This window comes from Canis lupus, chromosome 2 (assembly GCF_003254725.2).
Source record: "Canis lupus dingo isolate Sandy chromosome 2, ASM325472v2, whole genome shotgun sequence".
NCBI lineage: Eukaryota > Metazoa > Chordata > Mammalia > Carnivora > Canidae > Canis > Canis lupus.
This window is the reverse complement of record NC_064244.1, coordinates 7641379-7658656: the sequence shown is the minus strand read 5'-3', so window position 1 is coordinate 7658656 and position 17278 is coordinate 7641379. Positions and strand designations below refer to the sequence as shown.

The following is a 17278-nucleotide window of genomic DNA, read 5'->3' as shown; positions in this document are numbered from 1 at the left end:
CAGGATATGTAAATTCTTCGAAGACAGGTAAAGGTTTCTAGGGTAGGGGGAATGGTTGATAAAAGTGGTTTTGAAAGCATGCTTTCAAAAGGAAGCCTGGCTCTGGTGGTAGGGGACTTTCTGTTTGCATCATCGGTTCCTAGTGAGACAGAATAAACAGTCTTGCCTGAGATGCGGATGTGATAGCGATCACTAAAGGTAGCAGTATTCCTGCAAAGTTGACTTAGAGGGGTTAGCTTGGGGACACCAGGCGGGGATGTAAGTAGTCTGGTCCCCCCAGCTTAAAAAGAAATGAAAAACAGTTTTAAAGGTTAAGGCGCAGAGTTAAGAATAAGTGCAAGATACTTTTGAATTGGGGGAGTTGGGGCTTTTGAAACCCAGACTATTTAGGTGTAAATGGGCAGGCATTAAAAGCATTTTTGAAAATGTCTGAGATCAGAGAATGGAAAGCTCCTGAAAACTTGCAGTCAGATCACGTGGATTAGCTGCAGAGCCGCTCTTGGCTCGTGTGATCTGTGATCGTGTGATTGTGTGACACCATGGTCGCCGTGGAACACTTTGACAAAGAGCTGTGACCCCCAAGTCGGAATGCCTGGGGTTTGAGTCCTGGCTTCACCACTTACTACCTGTATTCACTTCGGGGAAAGTAGATTCTTGTTATTTGGCCTCAGTTTTCTCCTCCATAAGATGGGGGTGACAACAGCGGCGCTGTGAGGCCTGACTTGACAAAATCTGCTGTGTAGTCCTCAGAACTCCCACTCCACATGCTACCTGTTGTTCTTATTCACTGCTAACGTGATACCTGAGTTGTTCATGAAGTGTTTTTATAGCCTTCATCTTATTGCAACAGTCCAGGAAGATTAGCAGAATCTTTTTAGTCCTGCTTCACAAATGAAGAAATCGTGGCTCAGAGAGGTACTGAAATCTGCAACACGAGAAACTGCCCTTTTACACTTTTCTGCTTTTTTTTTTTCCTCACCTAAGGGGTCTAGGAAAAAGTTAATGTGCTACTGAGATAAGGCCCAGATGCAACAATTATTTCTATAAATTAATTAAAATACAAAGTGTGAAGCGTATCAAAGGAGTCGGGATACTCATGTTTTTATATGAGTTATGCTTGTGACACTTTTTCTGGGCAGGCTAGAGAAGTTACATTGATTTACTTTTTTACTGGTACCTGTTGATGGGAGCTCAGATCATTTTGAAGACTTACAGGGTTTTTTTAAAGATTTCGTTTATTCATAAGAAACACAGAGGGGGGAGAGAGAGAGAGGCAGAGACTTAGGCAGGGGAGAAGCAGGCTCCCTATGGGGAGCCTGTTGGGGGACTCATCCCAGGGCCCCCGGATCACACCCTGAGCTGAAGGCAGCAGACGCGCTCAACCGCTCAACCTCAACCGCTGAGCCACCCAGGCGTCCCAGAAGACTTACAGTTTTAACTCTTACCTGCCTCCAATGTTTCTTGGCCCTGCAAGAAGACTCAGATTTGCTGTCACAGGTATATCCTGTGCAGGAAATCCAGTCACCAGGGGGCTGTGGGAATCGCCACAGGGAGTGAGGGGCTGGGCACAATGTCTTTTCTCCTTTTGTGTTCTAGACTTTGGCAGCTCCCTCCTGAGCCTATATCCCAGAGCAAAACAACCCATAATTATGTTCTACATCCATTGTATGTAAGAGACAAATATGTTTTTCATTGTGTTATTTTTAGCAGCAGTGTTTCTAGCCAGGGAAAACACTCTATTAGTTCCACGGTTTTCCTAATGACTTTTCCAATTTTTCCAAATTTTCCGCATCAGACCATTCAGGATTGTTCGGGTCCCACACTCCTGGAAGAGTTTTCTTAGCAGGAATGTTGGGTAGGCTCATCCAGTGGGATTATAAAGGAGTTCTGATCTCTGAGCTGCTGAGGTTGAGCTCATTCTGTGCCAGACAATGAGTAAATTAATTAAATGTGGTCATCAGACTACATTGTGGCCTGCAGTTCCCAGCACTGGTTTGGGGCATCCGGAAAAGCTCTGGTTATCACAAGGGCAGATCTGTGAGTCTGAAAGCAAATATTTATTTCATTCAAAGTTTCAATTCCAAGTCTGAACCACAAAGCAGCAAGTTTAAGGTAGAAAAGAAAAGTCATGAAATCACACTGCTATAGGATGCCAAAATTCCAAATAGGCTCAGAATCACTAATGCCTATTTTTTTTTACATTTTTCTACCTATTTTTGATGGACTTTTGGAAGTCCATTAAAGCTTTTTATTACACTTAATTGTTGTATTGTTCAGAGATTATCTGCTGATTAATAAGCAGTGATTGCATCTAGAAGTGCATTTTACATCTAGTGGGTTTAGGTCTGTTAAGTCACAGGAGCTGAGTGAACAGGGATTCAGAAACCACATGGCCTGGATTTGAGTCCTGCCCGGATTACTTATTAAGTAGCTCAGATTTCCCACTGAAGAACAGACATGGGTCTATTCATATTCCAAATAAAATATGGCATCCAAGCTTAAAAAGCCTCTGAGTAAAGGAATTGGTGGTCTTTAAATGTTTTTCTCTTGAAAAAAAATTTTTTTTGGAATTTTCATGGAAATTATTTCTTCAAAAAGAAAGACACGGGGCAGCTTCGGTGGCCCAGCAGTTTAGCGCCGCCTTCAGCCCAGGGTGTGATCTTGGAGACCCGAGATCGAGTCCCACGTCAGGCTCCCTGCACGGAGCCTGCATCTCCCTCTGCATCTCCCTCTGCCTCTCTCTCTCTCTCATGAATAAATAAATAAAATGTTAAAAAAAAAAAAAAAGAAAAAGATACCAAAATCTCCCAATTTAGGAAATGGAAGTAGAACTTCCCCCAGCCCCGATCCATCTTGGAGCTCTCCTCAGGGCAAGGGAAGCTCTATCTAGAAGCTGTTTAAAGCTCAGGCCCTTGCCATTACTATTTGTCAATGTTACGTCATTAGAAATGCTCTCAGGAGCGGCATTTGAAACTGGTTTGGAGCAGTTTTCAAAAACCTATTTTTAAAAAACCTCTCCTGAGAAATGGTGTCATCTCAGATGACATGGCTTATCTTCAGGTGTGTGGCTGCTGAGGGTTGAGCCGGTGGAGTGGGAAGGGTACTTTCTTCTTCTAGCAACCAAGCTTCCCTCTTGGTTTTCTTTTCTCAACTTTTTCTTAGGTAGGTAGAAAAGTAATTCACTAGAAGCTAAAATTCCCCAGAGAACCTGAGTTTGGGATCTGTTTTGTTTTTTCTCCCTGCAGAGTTCAGTGTGCAAGAGAGAAAGAGAGAGAGAGAGAACATGAGTAGTGTGTGTGTGTGTATTTATTTATTGAAGTATAGTTGATACTGGGGATCCCTGGATGGCTCAGTGGTTTAGTGCCTACCTTCAGCCTGGGGTGTGATCCTGGAGGCCCAGGATCGAGTCCCACATCAGGTTCCCTGCATGGAGCCTGCTTCTCCCTCTGCCTGTGTCTCTGCCTCTCTCTCTGTGCCTCTCATGAATAAATAAATAAAATCTTTAAAAAAAGAAGAAGTATGGTTGATACTATATATTGAACACAATGTTACTTTAGTTTCAGGTGCACAGCCTAGGGGTTGGACACCTCTATATGTTATGCTGCGCTCACCACAAGTATAGCTGCCATCTGTCCAGGATCTGTTTTTATTATGAGTTGTGAAGCAGCACGGCTGGATTCTGCTATGAATTTTGGCCATTTCGTATTTCAGAGTGGAATTTCCTCCAAGATCATTCTAATATCGATCACCTTCTGGGAGAAGGATTTTGCTTTTGCTTTTGTTTTTGTTGGGGGTGGAGGGAGTCTGAGGTTACTAAATCTGCCATCTCCTATAAAACCAAAATTAATTCTTCTTGGTTTGTGGTGACAGTTGTGTGGCATCAGGACAACCAGAGGCCATGGTACCTGTGGAATGCAGGGCAGCCTTAGATGGGGGAAGGACCAGGGAGGGAGGGACAAAGAGTGGAGACAGGGATGAACGCTATCCTAATGACACAGAGCTCTGCTGCTTTCGCTTGCAGACAATAAACTTACAGGTAGCAGAAAGAATTTTGAATTACTTATCTGTATGAAAAGAGCAATTGTGAAATATTATACATTTAGAGAATTTCCTCTCTAGAGATCATACAGTAAGGGGTGCAAAGATAATTTTTTGTGAGGATGTGAGTACAGTCAGTCCAAAGTGAAGGTGGGTGGTAGCTTTGTGGCCTTTCCAACCCTAGGGCTCTGTAATGTGGTCTTACTTCATACCCCTGTGTGCCTTTGCCTGGTACTCCTCTACTCTTGTCTGCCTGGTCATGATTAAGCAATGGAAGTGAAAATACTGTTTCCCACCATTGGCTTCACTAGGATTCATAAATGCACATGCTCATGTTGCCCCCATAAGCCCAACAGTGGGACTGTCCTCAGAGCCATGGATCTTGCCTGCCTGTTTGCCTTGTTCTGTGCTCTCCTCAGATGGTACATGCCAGAGCAAAGCCCTCATGCATGAGACGTTGCTGATCCGTCACATGGCGCTGCAAACTTTCCAGAAAGGGCCTTCTTTGTCTTACTTCTTGCCACTCAAGCAAAGCAGGCTGCTGTACAACATATTTTTGGAAAGGCTAAGAAAACAGATTTTCGGCTGGACCCTGGGTCATTTTCAGTCTTCGATATTAAGAACCTTTGTAAACACCCTTCACAATGACACTTGGAAGTCAGGTCATGTTTGCGCAGCCGTTGTTAGTAAGGTACATGTGCCACCACCATCTTTCAGCCTACTGTTCGTTCCAGAGGGACAGTTTGGTTTTTTTTTTTTTTTTTTGAATCATCTGCTTGAATTTTGCACAAAGATAGGTTGCATGGGCCGCCTTCACTTTTGATTGTAATTTTATTCGAATCCCTTTTCAGGGCAAGTTTTAAGGCTGCAGAAGAAGCAACTCTGGCCAACTGCCTCGTAAAGGACAATTTTCAATTCATTCTGTGTGTATGTCTGTGTATCTCGTGTTTGCGATGAGAAGAGCACAAACTCTGATTTAAAACTCTTCTTTCTTCAGAGCAATGATAGTGACCCCATAATATGTTAACTTGACCCTTTTAAATTGCTGTTTCAGTTGCTTATTTTCTCTCCCCCTTTGATGAACAATGCTGCAGTGACCTTTCTGTATCTATGCACGTGTCAGCAAATATGAAGAACAAATCCCTACCTGTCAAATTACTAATTTACTACTGCTAGTTTGCTAGGATTACTAGCATTGAAAGGTATTGTCTAATTTTCTCTCAAAAAGACTCACCAATTTATTCTGTCACTAGGGATATTTGAGAGTATGTTATGATACATACAGATACTATAACTCATTGCACTCACAATGATATATGAAATAGATCCTATGTGCAAATATGAACCCATTACCAAGTTATGTAAAATAAGCAGGACAGTTTACAGAGCAGTATAGGTAGCATGATCCCTTTTATTTTAAAAAGACTGGATTCAAAAAAAAAAAAAAAAGAAAAGGCTGGATTCTACTTGTGTGGAAAAAGCATATCCATTTTCTGTGTATTTATCTATCCATGAAAACTTTCTAAATGATGCCTAATAAATTAGAGAGAGGAGCTAGTGTGTGTGGAGGGGGAGATTTATTTATTTATTTATTTATTTACTTACTTACTTATTTATTTATTTATAGAGCCCATCTGCAAGAGCAGGGGGAGGGGCAGAGGGAGAGAGAAAGAGGAAGAGAAGCAGAGTCAGATGTGTAACTGCTTAACCGCTTAATCGCTTAACCCACTGAGCCACCCAGGCACCCTGAGAAACTTCTATTTTTAACTTCTGGACCTCTCTACTATTTATCATAGTAGTATCATATGCATATAATACTTTACAATTTAAAAACTAGTTTACAACAAAAGCGGATACTCTAGCATAGCCTGTGTTCTTCTAGAGGCAGCTGTAAGTTTTCAGGTAGTCTGAAAAAGTGACTTTTTCTATCCCACACACCAGCCCAGAGCACATTTGTTTTTTGATGTAGTTGTCCCTTGAAGAAGGAAGTGACTCTTTTTTTTCTTCTTTTTTATAAGAACAGTCATTTCTGAAGGTGTCATTTCTAGCAGAATCTTCCCTCAATGAATGTATTTCAGTTAGGATCCCACCTTTCTTTTTTTTAAAAAAGATTTTATTTATTTATTAATAAGAGAGAGAGAGAGAGAGAGAGGCAGAGACACAGGTAGAGGGAGAAGCAGGCTCCATGCAGGGAGCCTGACGTGGGACTGGATCCTGGGACTCCAGGATCATGCCCTGGGCCAAAGGCAGGCACTAAACCGCTGAGCCACCCAGGTGTCCCGAATCCCACCTTTCTAAATAAATGTTGTTTTGGTTTTGAACACCAGTTATATTTGGACTGGTGTTCAAAATACACTTAAGTTGCCTAAACTTTTCTTTTAAAAAAAAAAAATTAATTTATTTAAATAATCTCTATACCCAACATGGGGCTTGAACTCAAAACCCCGAGGTCAAGAATCAAGTCGCATGCTGTTCCAACTGAGCCACCCAGGCACCTCTGAACTTGTCAACAAAAGCAGTAAATTCATCCTCCTAGGTCAGGCCATCCTCAGACCCATTGTATAAAACATTCACTTCAAGTTCACATGAGTGTACTTTAAACCTCACCCCTAGCCAAGTTTGCTGGAGATCAGTTTTGGATAAAAGGTACTTCAGCTTTCATGCTAAGTCTGTAACTATAGAACTATAATTCAGTTTCGTAAGTGAAAAATCTACAGAACATGTAGATTTGTAAAGACTTCTTTTACAGCCAGACAAGAATAGAAGACAAGAAGACATACTGTCACAGGATACCTTTTGGAAGAAAAGAAATGACACTTTTTATACTCTCAAATCATTGAGGAAGCTTTAGACATTATTTTAAACTCTAAATCCTTTTTAATTCAGATGCACATAATGCATTTAAGCCACAAGTGTGGTAGATTTATGTGTTCCTTTTGTGCAAATCGGTAGATATCTTTGGTAATTAGATTTTTCTTCATATCTCCCTCTCGAAAGCTGCTTTTGAAACTTCACTTTTTTGTAGTTTTTTTTTTTTTTTTACTTCATGAAATATCTCCGTTCTGTAGCTAACTGCAAATGTTTGCAAAAGGGAACCAACATAAAACAAATGCCTCTTAATATGGTATTTTGTGAATAAACAAACACCTGACATTAGTTGGTTAACCTAAAAAAAGAGAGAAATAACTATGTTAGGGGAAAAAAAGGGTAGGATCATGGTCGTGATGTTGAAAGCAAGGAAAGCTGTGATTTAAGCAATTTCTTTTTTTTCTTCTACCCAATTTCATATAGGTAATATAATTATTATAGCCTCCAGGTGGTGGCATGTCACTTTTAAAGCTAATTGAACTTTTTTTTATATAATTAGAAAAATGGACCAAACTTCCTATATCATGGAGTAAATACAAGATTTCCTTCTTCCAAATATTTAATACCAGTGGTTTTTTAAGACAGTCATGGTACCTCCAAATCTCAAATGTGGTCAGGTATGCTGTCGACACCAGGCAATAAGCAATTTCTCTGGATGCATTCAGACCACCACAGATAAGAACTAGAATGCCCACAAGTGTGATTACTTACTGTAGGCTGGAAACTTTCACACAAATTATCTCATATCACCCTCCAGAAATCCCTTAGGATAGCATGCCTAGAAATAAGAGTCTCAGAAGAGTCTAGAGACTTGGTTCTTCAGGCAGCAGATCAGTTGTGATTCAGGCCCAACAGCATTTTCCTGGGATCCCTGAGGTGTTCACTGTGAAAACTGTTGTTCATTTTATGAGGGTGGATTTCCAAACAACATCATCATGCAGAGAGTGATTTACTTCTTATTTCTATTGCCTGAAGTCCTCATATGTACCTCCTCTCCCTCCCCCCGCCTTTTTTTTTTTTGCCATTTCAGTGTTAGCCCAAAGGGTGGACTCGAAGACGCCGAGGAGGTAGGAGCAGCAGTTGGTTTGCTCCTTGTGAGCAATACCTCTTAAGTCAAGCCTGGAGCTAAGTTGTCAGGAACGCATTTATTAAGCAACCTTCTTCCCAGCATCAGAGGAAGAAAGCTGCATGCGTTGATCAAATCTCTTCCCTCAGTGTGCTCTGGGAGCAGACCTTTAGAATTCACCCCAGAGAAAGAATACTTTGTGATTCATAGAAAATGCTTCACAAAATGGCTCTTGCTCACACATTTTGCATAATAACCCCCAAACACACTACACTCCCATTGCCAATATTTTTTCTGTGTGATTGCAAAAGTTCTTACGAGAATTGAAGGGACAAATTGGGCAACTTTTCACAGGTAATTCCTTGTGCGGGCCAGAGTAAAGTATAGTTCAGAGGCGCCAGACCTGGGCCTCTGCTCTCTAAAGAGGCCTGCATCATGGCTTCTGCTTCTTGATAAGCCACCAGAACTTTGTAGAATTGGGAACTTTCACAGAAAAATCCAATATCTTACATTTTGAGGGGGGAAAAAATCAGATGATCAAGAAACCCTGGACTCCAGTTTATTTGTTAAAAGTTGTATGAGAGCTAAGCAGCAGCTGCCCCATTAAGATGGCGGGGTTCTGGTTCTCAGGTTCCCCCCACCTCCCCCACTCCCTCTCCCACACCTGTCTCCCTTACCCGCCTAACTCCTGTGGTAGCTAGCCCTGCCGTGTTTGTAGGCCTGCTCCATGAGGCACTGTGGTGAGGTGGGAGCCATCTGGCTTTTGTTGTAGGACAGACTAAAGTTCCAGAACTGGTTCTACCACTTACTATTTACGTGGTCTTGGGCAAGTCACTCAGTCGAAGGAGTCTTCCATTTCTGCAGCAGGTAGTTTACAGATCCAGGACAGAATAAGAGAAGTATTTAACCCACTGTCTGGCTTAGTGTACTCAATACCTGGAAGCAGCTATCATGGAAACATCTCAATAAAAACATTTCATGAGCAAGGATCAGTGTCTTCCAATCAGGGTCTTAAATGTTCATGGTTGTTCAGGGTGGGAGGGGCCTCAGAACTGCAGAAAACACCTTAGTTTTATGGAGAAGCAATCGAAAGCTAGGAGTTGACCAGTCCAGGCTTACTCAGTTACTTTAAGGCAAACGGGTTCAGAGCCAGTGACTTGCCACCAACCCACGAAAAGGCCTCAGAGGGGAGTCTTGAAGATTAAGTATGTGAAAGTGCTTTTTTTTTTTTTTTAAGATTTATTTATTCATTCATGAAAGAGAGAGAGAGAGAGAGAGAGAGAGGCAGAGACACAGGCAGAGGGAGAAGCAGGCTCCATGCAGGGAGCCTGATGTGGGACTTGATTTCGGGTCGCCAGGATCACGCCCCGGGTCAAAGGCAGGCGCTAAACCGCTGAGCCACCCTGGGATCCCCCCGTGAAAGTGCTTTTTGAATCAAGTGTGAGCACAGGGTAATTTCAGTTAGCATAAAGGTTGTACAGCTACATGTGATCGCTGGATTTAGAGAACCAACTGTCATTCACCACTGAGCACTGAGAGTCTGGTTTGGACAGGTCCTGCTGAGGCACCGGGGATGGAGCCCTGGGCCGTACTGACGAGGCCACTGCCCCCACAGAGCTCGGACACTAGTGGGGGGAGCCGGGAGAAAACCGGTGTACAGATGGCTTCAGATCCAGAGAAGGGCCACGTGGGCGATAAAGGGGATTTTGTGAGAGGCAGCCAGTCTCCCAAACAGCCAGGCAAAGCACAGGCAACATTTTTCTCAGGAAGGGGAGTAGTTAAGTGCAGAGAGTCCAGGGCAGGAAGGGGCTTGTCTGGTGAGAGGTGGCTACAGGCTAGGGAAGCCACTAAAAGGAATTTGGATTTTATTCTCAGTATGTGAGTTTTAGAACATTTTAGAATATTTTTAGCTTTTGTTCAAACATTGTTTTACACAGAAGCCCCTTTGTGGCAGGCGGAGCAGAGGCTTTTAACTAAGCCAGTCCCCAAAGTGTCCTTGGGCACTCCAGGGCTTGATGGTCACTGTGGAAACCTCCAGAACAGGCAGTTTACAGAATCCTGAGAATCTGTGACTTGCTTACCAGGGGTCCCATTCCTGGGGTCCAGAAAACCCCATCGTTCTTGTCATTAACCCAAAGGCCAAATGTTGGTGTTTTTGTTCTTTGTTTTTTCCTAATTGTTCACACTTTCATTAGGTCTCACGTTTACAGAGTATCCACTAGGATGTTTCATCTTGACCACAAAAAAAGGACATACGTCGATGCCGCAGTATCTGAAACGGGATACACATGTCCTGTGTCTCTGAGTTGGGGTTTTCCCAGTGGCATTGGGATCCATGCAACCTTTGCCTTTTCATCTGCTCCACAACTCACAAAAAGAAATTGTTAATTTGTTTTCCAGCCCAGCCCAGTGTTCTTCGTTTTGGGGTCGTTGATTTGAGGTCAGGTTTTGGCAGCAGATGAATCCACCAGTTCACAAAGGGAACCCACCGGAAGCCCCTCCCCCCCACCTTGCTCAGGCCGGGCCTTCTGATCACACCCAGCTGATGTTGGCTGACAGTGGAGCATTCAGGGTGCGAGTCCCACCAGCACCTTTAATACAGGGCATTGCTCATTGTGGGCCGGCTTGCAAACATTTTGGCCATGTTGGCAAGGTCAGAGGATAGCATTCACCTCCCTCATTTTACAGATGGAGAAACTGAGCCTCAGAGAAGAGATGTGCTTTGGATCGGTGTCAAGGCTTATGATCGCAGGGTGGGTCTGTGGTCCTGGTGTCTGACTCCCAGTGCCCGGGTGACCCTTGTATACCAGCACACATTCTCTAGAGTGTGCTGCCGTCAGAGTGCAGTCCGGTGGCATAGGTGACACAGGATATGCCATCAGGAAATCGGAGGCATGTTCTCTGGGTAGTTCTCAAGCATTTGGCTATCATAGCCCTACCTCCACCCCTTTCTTCCGCTCTAGAACTCTGGCCTGGTGGGTTGTGAGGCAGCTATGCATTCACCATGACTGCACTTTTCAGGATGCAGCGAATTGACCAAACACTGGTGTTGAGACGGCTGGCAGTTTGGCCTTCGCCTCATGATGTGAGAAATAAGTTTTGTTATGAACTGAGCAAAGAGCAGTCTCTCTTTAATCTGAAAGGGCGCGTGGACATGAGCTGCCCAAACGTGCGCGGGCCCCTTCTCACTCAGTGCGACTCAAGTTTTCTTTAATGAGAGGTGCGAGGGCCGGGCCCAGTTAGCCAAGTGAGATACGTGGAAAAGAGCATTCTCACCCTCCTTTGCAGCGTCCACATCCGGATTTGCCTAAACCCCACCCAGGCTGCATTTGCGTAGCAGTGAAAAACCGGTATTTTCTATCCATGAATCACACTGCAAATCCTGGGCCTCTGTCCTTTGGGTGCGTCAGGCCAGCTTCTGGGAAGGATGGGCACAGCTGAAGGCAGGCTGAGCATGGAGGAGAGAGGACCCTGCACCTGGGGGTCGAGCAGGTGACTGCTGTTGTCTACCTGCCCCTCTGGACATGGAGCCATCTCCGTGCCCTCCCATAGAAAGACCAAGAGAGGAAGGCGGAGTCCTGAGTTTCTGCTGTCGGGGGCTCTGCAGCGTAGCAGAGAGGAGCAAGGTACAGAAGTGGCACGATTCTGGGGATTGCCGTTCCTCCCTGAGGTCTCTCCTCTGCTCTGTCATGTGTCCCTGGCCACCTGGACCTAGCAGCTCCTGGCCATTTATTGCCAAGTGAGGGCCAGAGAGGGCTGGGGTGGGGGTGGGGGGTTGGTCCACTGTAGTTTCTTTTAAGTTAAATTATGCTTCAGTGCAGGGGATGATTGCCCGCAGCAGTTAAACGTTGTTTAATGATAATTAAATTACTTTTCTTTACTCCGAAAGACCTCTTCATTTTCTGGACAAAGGTGGGAAGCATTGTTCTTTGATTATATACAGAAGGTCTCTAGGTAAGGTGTAAACCATCTATTGTGCCGGGCTCTCAAGTCATGAATCTAGGGGATTCTGATGTGGAGAAGGCACAAAGATTAGCAAACCAAGTGCTTCCCAGTTTAAGAATCTTGTCAGAAACCGAAAAAGCTGCCTTTCCCTCCTGCCTTCCCCTTCACACTCTGGCTAGGAGTCTCTTAGAACACGCACGGCCACTCCTGAACTGGTCTGGATCATCCCTTCCAAGCATGGAGGAGGTTTGGCATGTCCCGTCCTGTTCCTTCCTGGCTTTAGTTCCTCCTCAGACTGCGTGGATCTGCCCGGGAGCCCGCAGAGCTTTACCAGGACACAGCTCCATTCTTCCTGGGGCTTGGGAATTTCACCAGCTTTCTTCCTGGGAGGAAGACACTCTCATGCAGTGGCAGGAGCACAGGGATGTTGGCTGGAGCCCATTGCAAGAAAAAAAGAAAGAGAGAGAGCCTTCAAAAATGAAAAGCTCTATGACAGGATATTCATTTGATGAGTCTTTGTATCGGATCTGTTATGTCATGTACCTGATGTCCTGCCGCCAGAATTAAGATGTTCTAAAAAGAAACCTTTGGAAATGTATCCCAGTGATGGAGTTTGATGTAGGAATAAAAGGGAGGGGAAAAATGAATCTTCCTGATGGAACTGAACTGGCTGTGATTGCACAAAGCCTGCATTTTAAATTTTAATAGAAATGATTGGCAATATGAGGATTTGTGTGTGTGTGTGTGTGTGTGTGTGTGTGTGTGTGTTGTTTTGTGTGTGAGCCTTGGAACATTTTGGTTCAGACTAGTTCTGCTTTCTCAGTCTTGGGCGTCGATTCAGTGGCCTGGCGTGCTTCGTTCAGACTTTTTTGAGCTCGGGTGATACTGAGCTGGCAGCAGGAAGGCTGTAGGTCAAGGTTTGGGTCCGTAGCAAATAACTGCAGAATGAGACACACCAGCTCATAGGCCGGAGAAAGCAGGTGCTGGTCATTAGCAGGAAGGGAAAAAGCCTAGGGATCAAGGACTGTAACGTTTGGACTGGGCAGAGCAGAGGAGTCTGGGCACATAGCAGGGTATTTAACCGAGGTGGTCAGCAAAAACCTTCTTTCAAAGGAGCTGTGAGTGGAGGAAGGTGAGGAAAGGCACAGTCACGGTGTTGGTGGCATGATAAAGAAGGACAGGGTAACGATCTCCACGTGGAGACTTTAATTCTGTCCTTCCCAGAAGAGAGAGGGTAAGAGCATTCCATTTTGGAGAGGCTCCTTCAAGTTATACCTGGGTTGTTTCCCTTTCTTTTTTTAAGATTTTATTTATTTAGTTGAGAGAGAGAGGAGAGAGAGCATGAGGGGGCGGGGCAGAGGGAGAGGGAGAAGCAGACTCTTGGCTGCACAGAGAGCCAACATGGGGGCTCGATTCCAGGACCCCGAGATCATGACCTGAGCCAAAGGCAAACACTTAACCGACTGAGCCACCACCTAGGCACCCTTCTACCTGGTTTTCTAGTGGCTTCTGGAAACTTGGGTCTAGGAGGAAGCGGAAAAGAAGATCTGCTTTATTAGAGAAGTGACTGGCAAGCAGTGCTGGGCTCGTTCTTAGGGAGGACAGTGTGGCATGGAGTGGGGAGCGCCCTCAGCCACACCCAGAGTTCCCCTGAGCCGGTCAGACCCTGGACTGGATCCGTGAGGCCCTCACACATTCCCAAGACCCTATCCCCTGGTGAATCTTGGTTAATCTTCCTAGTCTTAAACTGCCAATCAAACCTCACTCAAGATCAAAATCTAACTCAGAATCAGAGAACCCAGGAGCCTCGGGGAATATCCAGCCATCCTCAAATGGGACATGAGGCCACTAAGGCCAGAAAATGTAGGGGACTTATTCAGGGCCACGTCAGTCTTCCTGAGAATAGCCTCCCCACTGCTGGCTCATACTTCTTTTTGGGGAAGGGCAGAAGGATGTGGATAAGGCAGGATAATCTCAGGGTTGTGTGTAGCTTGGGCACATGCCCCCACAGCTTCTCTGTGTCCCAGGGCCCTGCTCTCTGATACACCCGGCCCGGGCTCCTGACCGGTCTTCTTGCTCTTCCTACAGTGGACAGCGCCAGGTAGCCTGAAGAAGCTGAGTGGTGTCCCTCCCAGGCAGCATGTCTCCCATTGCCCAGATGTCACCCGTGAAAACCTCCAGTGACAAGAGCTACCTCTGACAAGTGCTGTATGCCAGACAGATTCGGGAGAGGGAAAGAAAAGTGATGTATAGGTAAAAAGGAGAATGTTAGACCCGATTATTTATTGTGTCATCCAAACCCCAAATGCAGAGACACACACAAACACCCATACACACAATGGACAAGATCTTTCAAATCCTAACTTGGCTTTGAAAAGCTGGAGCTAACAGTTGTACTAAGCAAAAGCTAGATGAGAAAAAGCAAATTTGGGAACGATCCAGACTGACGGTGGGGACCTGTGACTTGAAATACAGTCTGTCGAAGTCAGGCATGAGGGAGACTATTATTGGAGCCAGCTCCAGTTGCAAACAATGCTCAGAAGCATTTCCTGTCATCCAGGGTTTTACATTTTAATGAGCCTGTAGATGCCCATCAGCCCTGTGTCATCACAAAGGTGATTGCTTTTTCCAGCAAGCTGTTTCCCCTCAAAGCCCAGGGCTCAGGGGCAGCTCTTCAAAGATGAACCACTGTCTGATTCTAGCAGAGGCAGATGGAGGGAAGTTAAGCTCCCTCTGCCCTGTTCAGTTGCACCAAGATTTCCAGCTAAAGTCAGTAATCAAGGCACCCTACTTGGTGAGGGATGCTGGTATCTTTTAAAAATAGAGGGGTCCGTCTGTGTGAGTAGTCCCTTTGTGTGTGTTTGCGAGCTTTCTTTCAGTGGGAAATAAGAGTGCAGCTTTTTTTTTACCGTTATTGTTCACAAATTAAACTTTGGCTGTTCCACATAGGCTTTCTTAACTGCAAGTACGCTTGCCAAATCACTTGGAATTACCCTAATAGGAATTTGGTCAAACTGCTTAGTGCTAAAAATGAGCCCTACTTGGGGGTCCCTCCTGGAAAGTCCTGGAGTCTTGGAGCTGAACTGTTAGCCTCGTTCCCTTCTTCCAGGAGTCTGAGCACCCCTGAAGACGGTAGCCTCACAAGGGAGTCTGGCCATGGCCCACTTGCTGGGGTTCCACCTCCAGCAGCCCCGTGGAGGGGTCACTTCCAGGCCTAAAGCAGAACATTCTCAGTGCTTCCCACTCCCCTCAACATGAGAGGAGTAAGAACATGAGAGGAAAAGCAGACAAACCTCCACTTGCTTCCCTGCTTCCAGGCCCAACCCCCAACTCACGTACACATACACACTCACACCCCAAGGTTGAGATTCTTTCTTCTGTGAAACTGGATTCTGAAACTCTGAACCATTCCGTCTGTGTTTTGGCTCAGTTTCTCAGAAGGGCTCAGGTGTCTAAAATCAGGATTTTCCCATGGCTTTAAGATTTGGCCTGCAGATCTGTCCCCTGTAGGAAACTGAGGGGCCTTCGTTGGGTTTGTTTTTCTCACCCTGTAAAGAAAACAGAAACATTAAGATCTTATTGGCTGTGAGAGCCTAAAGACATTTAAATCAAAGTACTCTTGTTGTAGGACCGTAGGCCTGGCTTCCATCTGTGTGCTGTGCTAGCTGCAAAAATGAAGATGAGAGTCGACTCTCTGAAGGATTCTTCAGATCCTCTGAAGGAAGGAGATGCATAAAAGAGCAGTTACATTTTAGGCAGCAGGTTTGCATACAGGTTCCTCAGAAAGGCTCCCTCAGACTAGTCAGGGAGCCTGTAACTAGGAAAGACATCACGAAAAACAAAGTACTTATTAGTTCTAGTAATATTCATTCGTGCCATGATTGACACTTGATTCACGTAGTCGGCACACACAAGAAAGACACAAGCATATTTAATTTTTTTTTAAGATTTTATTTATTTATTCATGAGAGACACAGAGAGAGAGGCAGAGACACAGGCAGAGGGAGAAGCAGGCTCCACGTAGGGAGCCCGATGCAGGACTCGATCCCGGGTCCCCAGGATCATGCCCTGAGCCGAAGGCAGATGTCCAACCACTGAGCCACCCAGGCATCCCGCATATTTAATTTTTAAAACATTTTTGAGATCTAGAATAGTCCACTAACTGTTTAATCTAGACTATTTCCTTTCATCTAGACTCCACTGAAATTGGTAAATACTGGAATGTCATATTATATACCCTGCCTCGCGTGTTCTGTCTATGAATAGAGATGTCCACCCTTTACATCGTTTGGAGGACTATCATGAGGAACGATGAGGTAATGATAGATTTAGAGTATTAGGGAGAAGGGGGTCAATATGCCCCTTCAGAAAAGAGAGTGACAGGTCATATGAAGTAATCATTTAATGTCAGTTCCAAATGGGTGTTCTGAGGGCCCCAGAATAGGTGGTATCAATACTTCTTTGCCATTGTACGTATGCCCTTCTGCAAATGACTGTTTATGGCTATAAGAATTAATCTTCTAAGCTCGTGCTATGGAGTGTGCCTTCTAAATAGTCCTACAGAAGTTCATTTAATTTGGAATTTTGCTGACCTTCTGTGCTCTGATTTTCTGTTGTTTCAGTGGAAATGGGTTCTGGGTTCTAATTCTGTTTCTGGGCCCAGTGAGCACTTCTCCCCCAGACCGCGATGGCCTGAGAGGGGATTCTTTCTCCAGTGCTGTGGGTGGAGAGGCTGTCTTCCCAGTGAGGGCCTTCCTGGGGATATACGATGGGGTGTGAAGAAGAAATTTCCCTAGTGGTCTGTGAGAGGTCCTGGGGAGGAGTCACAGGCTGCCCATGAGTAGGGATGGCTGGAGCTGTTGTGTGGAGGTTGGGCTGCAGTGGCAGCCTGGTTACTGTAACCAAGACCCTGAGGATAGACTCAGGGACAGTTGGTGGCCGGGAGGAGTTGTGGGTTCTGCTGCCATGCATATTGCATAGAAAGGATGTTTGCCTGAGCTAAGCCATGGGAAAAAATTTAAAGACCTGAGCTCCTTTTGGCAACTGAACCAAGACAGTAGATAGAATGGTTTGACCTTTGAGAATCCAGTTTTTGACACACAAGGGGATCCAGTTTCATGGGAGAATAAAGTTCCCAACTTCCCAACTCTTGTGTGTGCATGGGGGGAAAATCAACATACAAGTCTCATTACAACATACTGGACCTTGGTCACTGTCTTCAGTTCCATTCTCCTTACCACGGAGGATCCAGGGAGGAAGAGGCGACAAACACTAGAGTGATGGGAGAATGGAAGAAATGGTATGATACTGAAGAGAAGGCTGACTGTGATGGGTTTGTTTTCTGGAAGTACAGAAAGGGTT

The 17278-nt window shown here is 45.0% G+C and overlaps 1 protein-coding gene across 12 annotated transcripts in view; it reads left to right on the top strand.

Moving 5' to 3' along the window:
• The window catches only part of KIAA1217 (KIAA1217 ortholog), a 432659-nt gene that overhangs the window by 174675 nt on the left and 240706 nt on the right, over positions 1 to 17278 (top strand). The window lies entirely within an intron of this gene.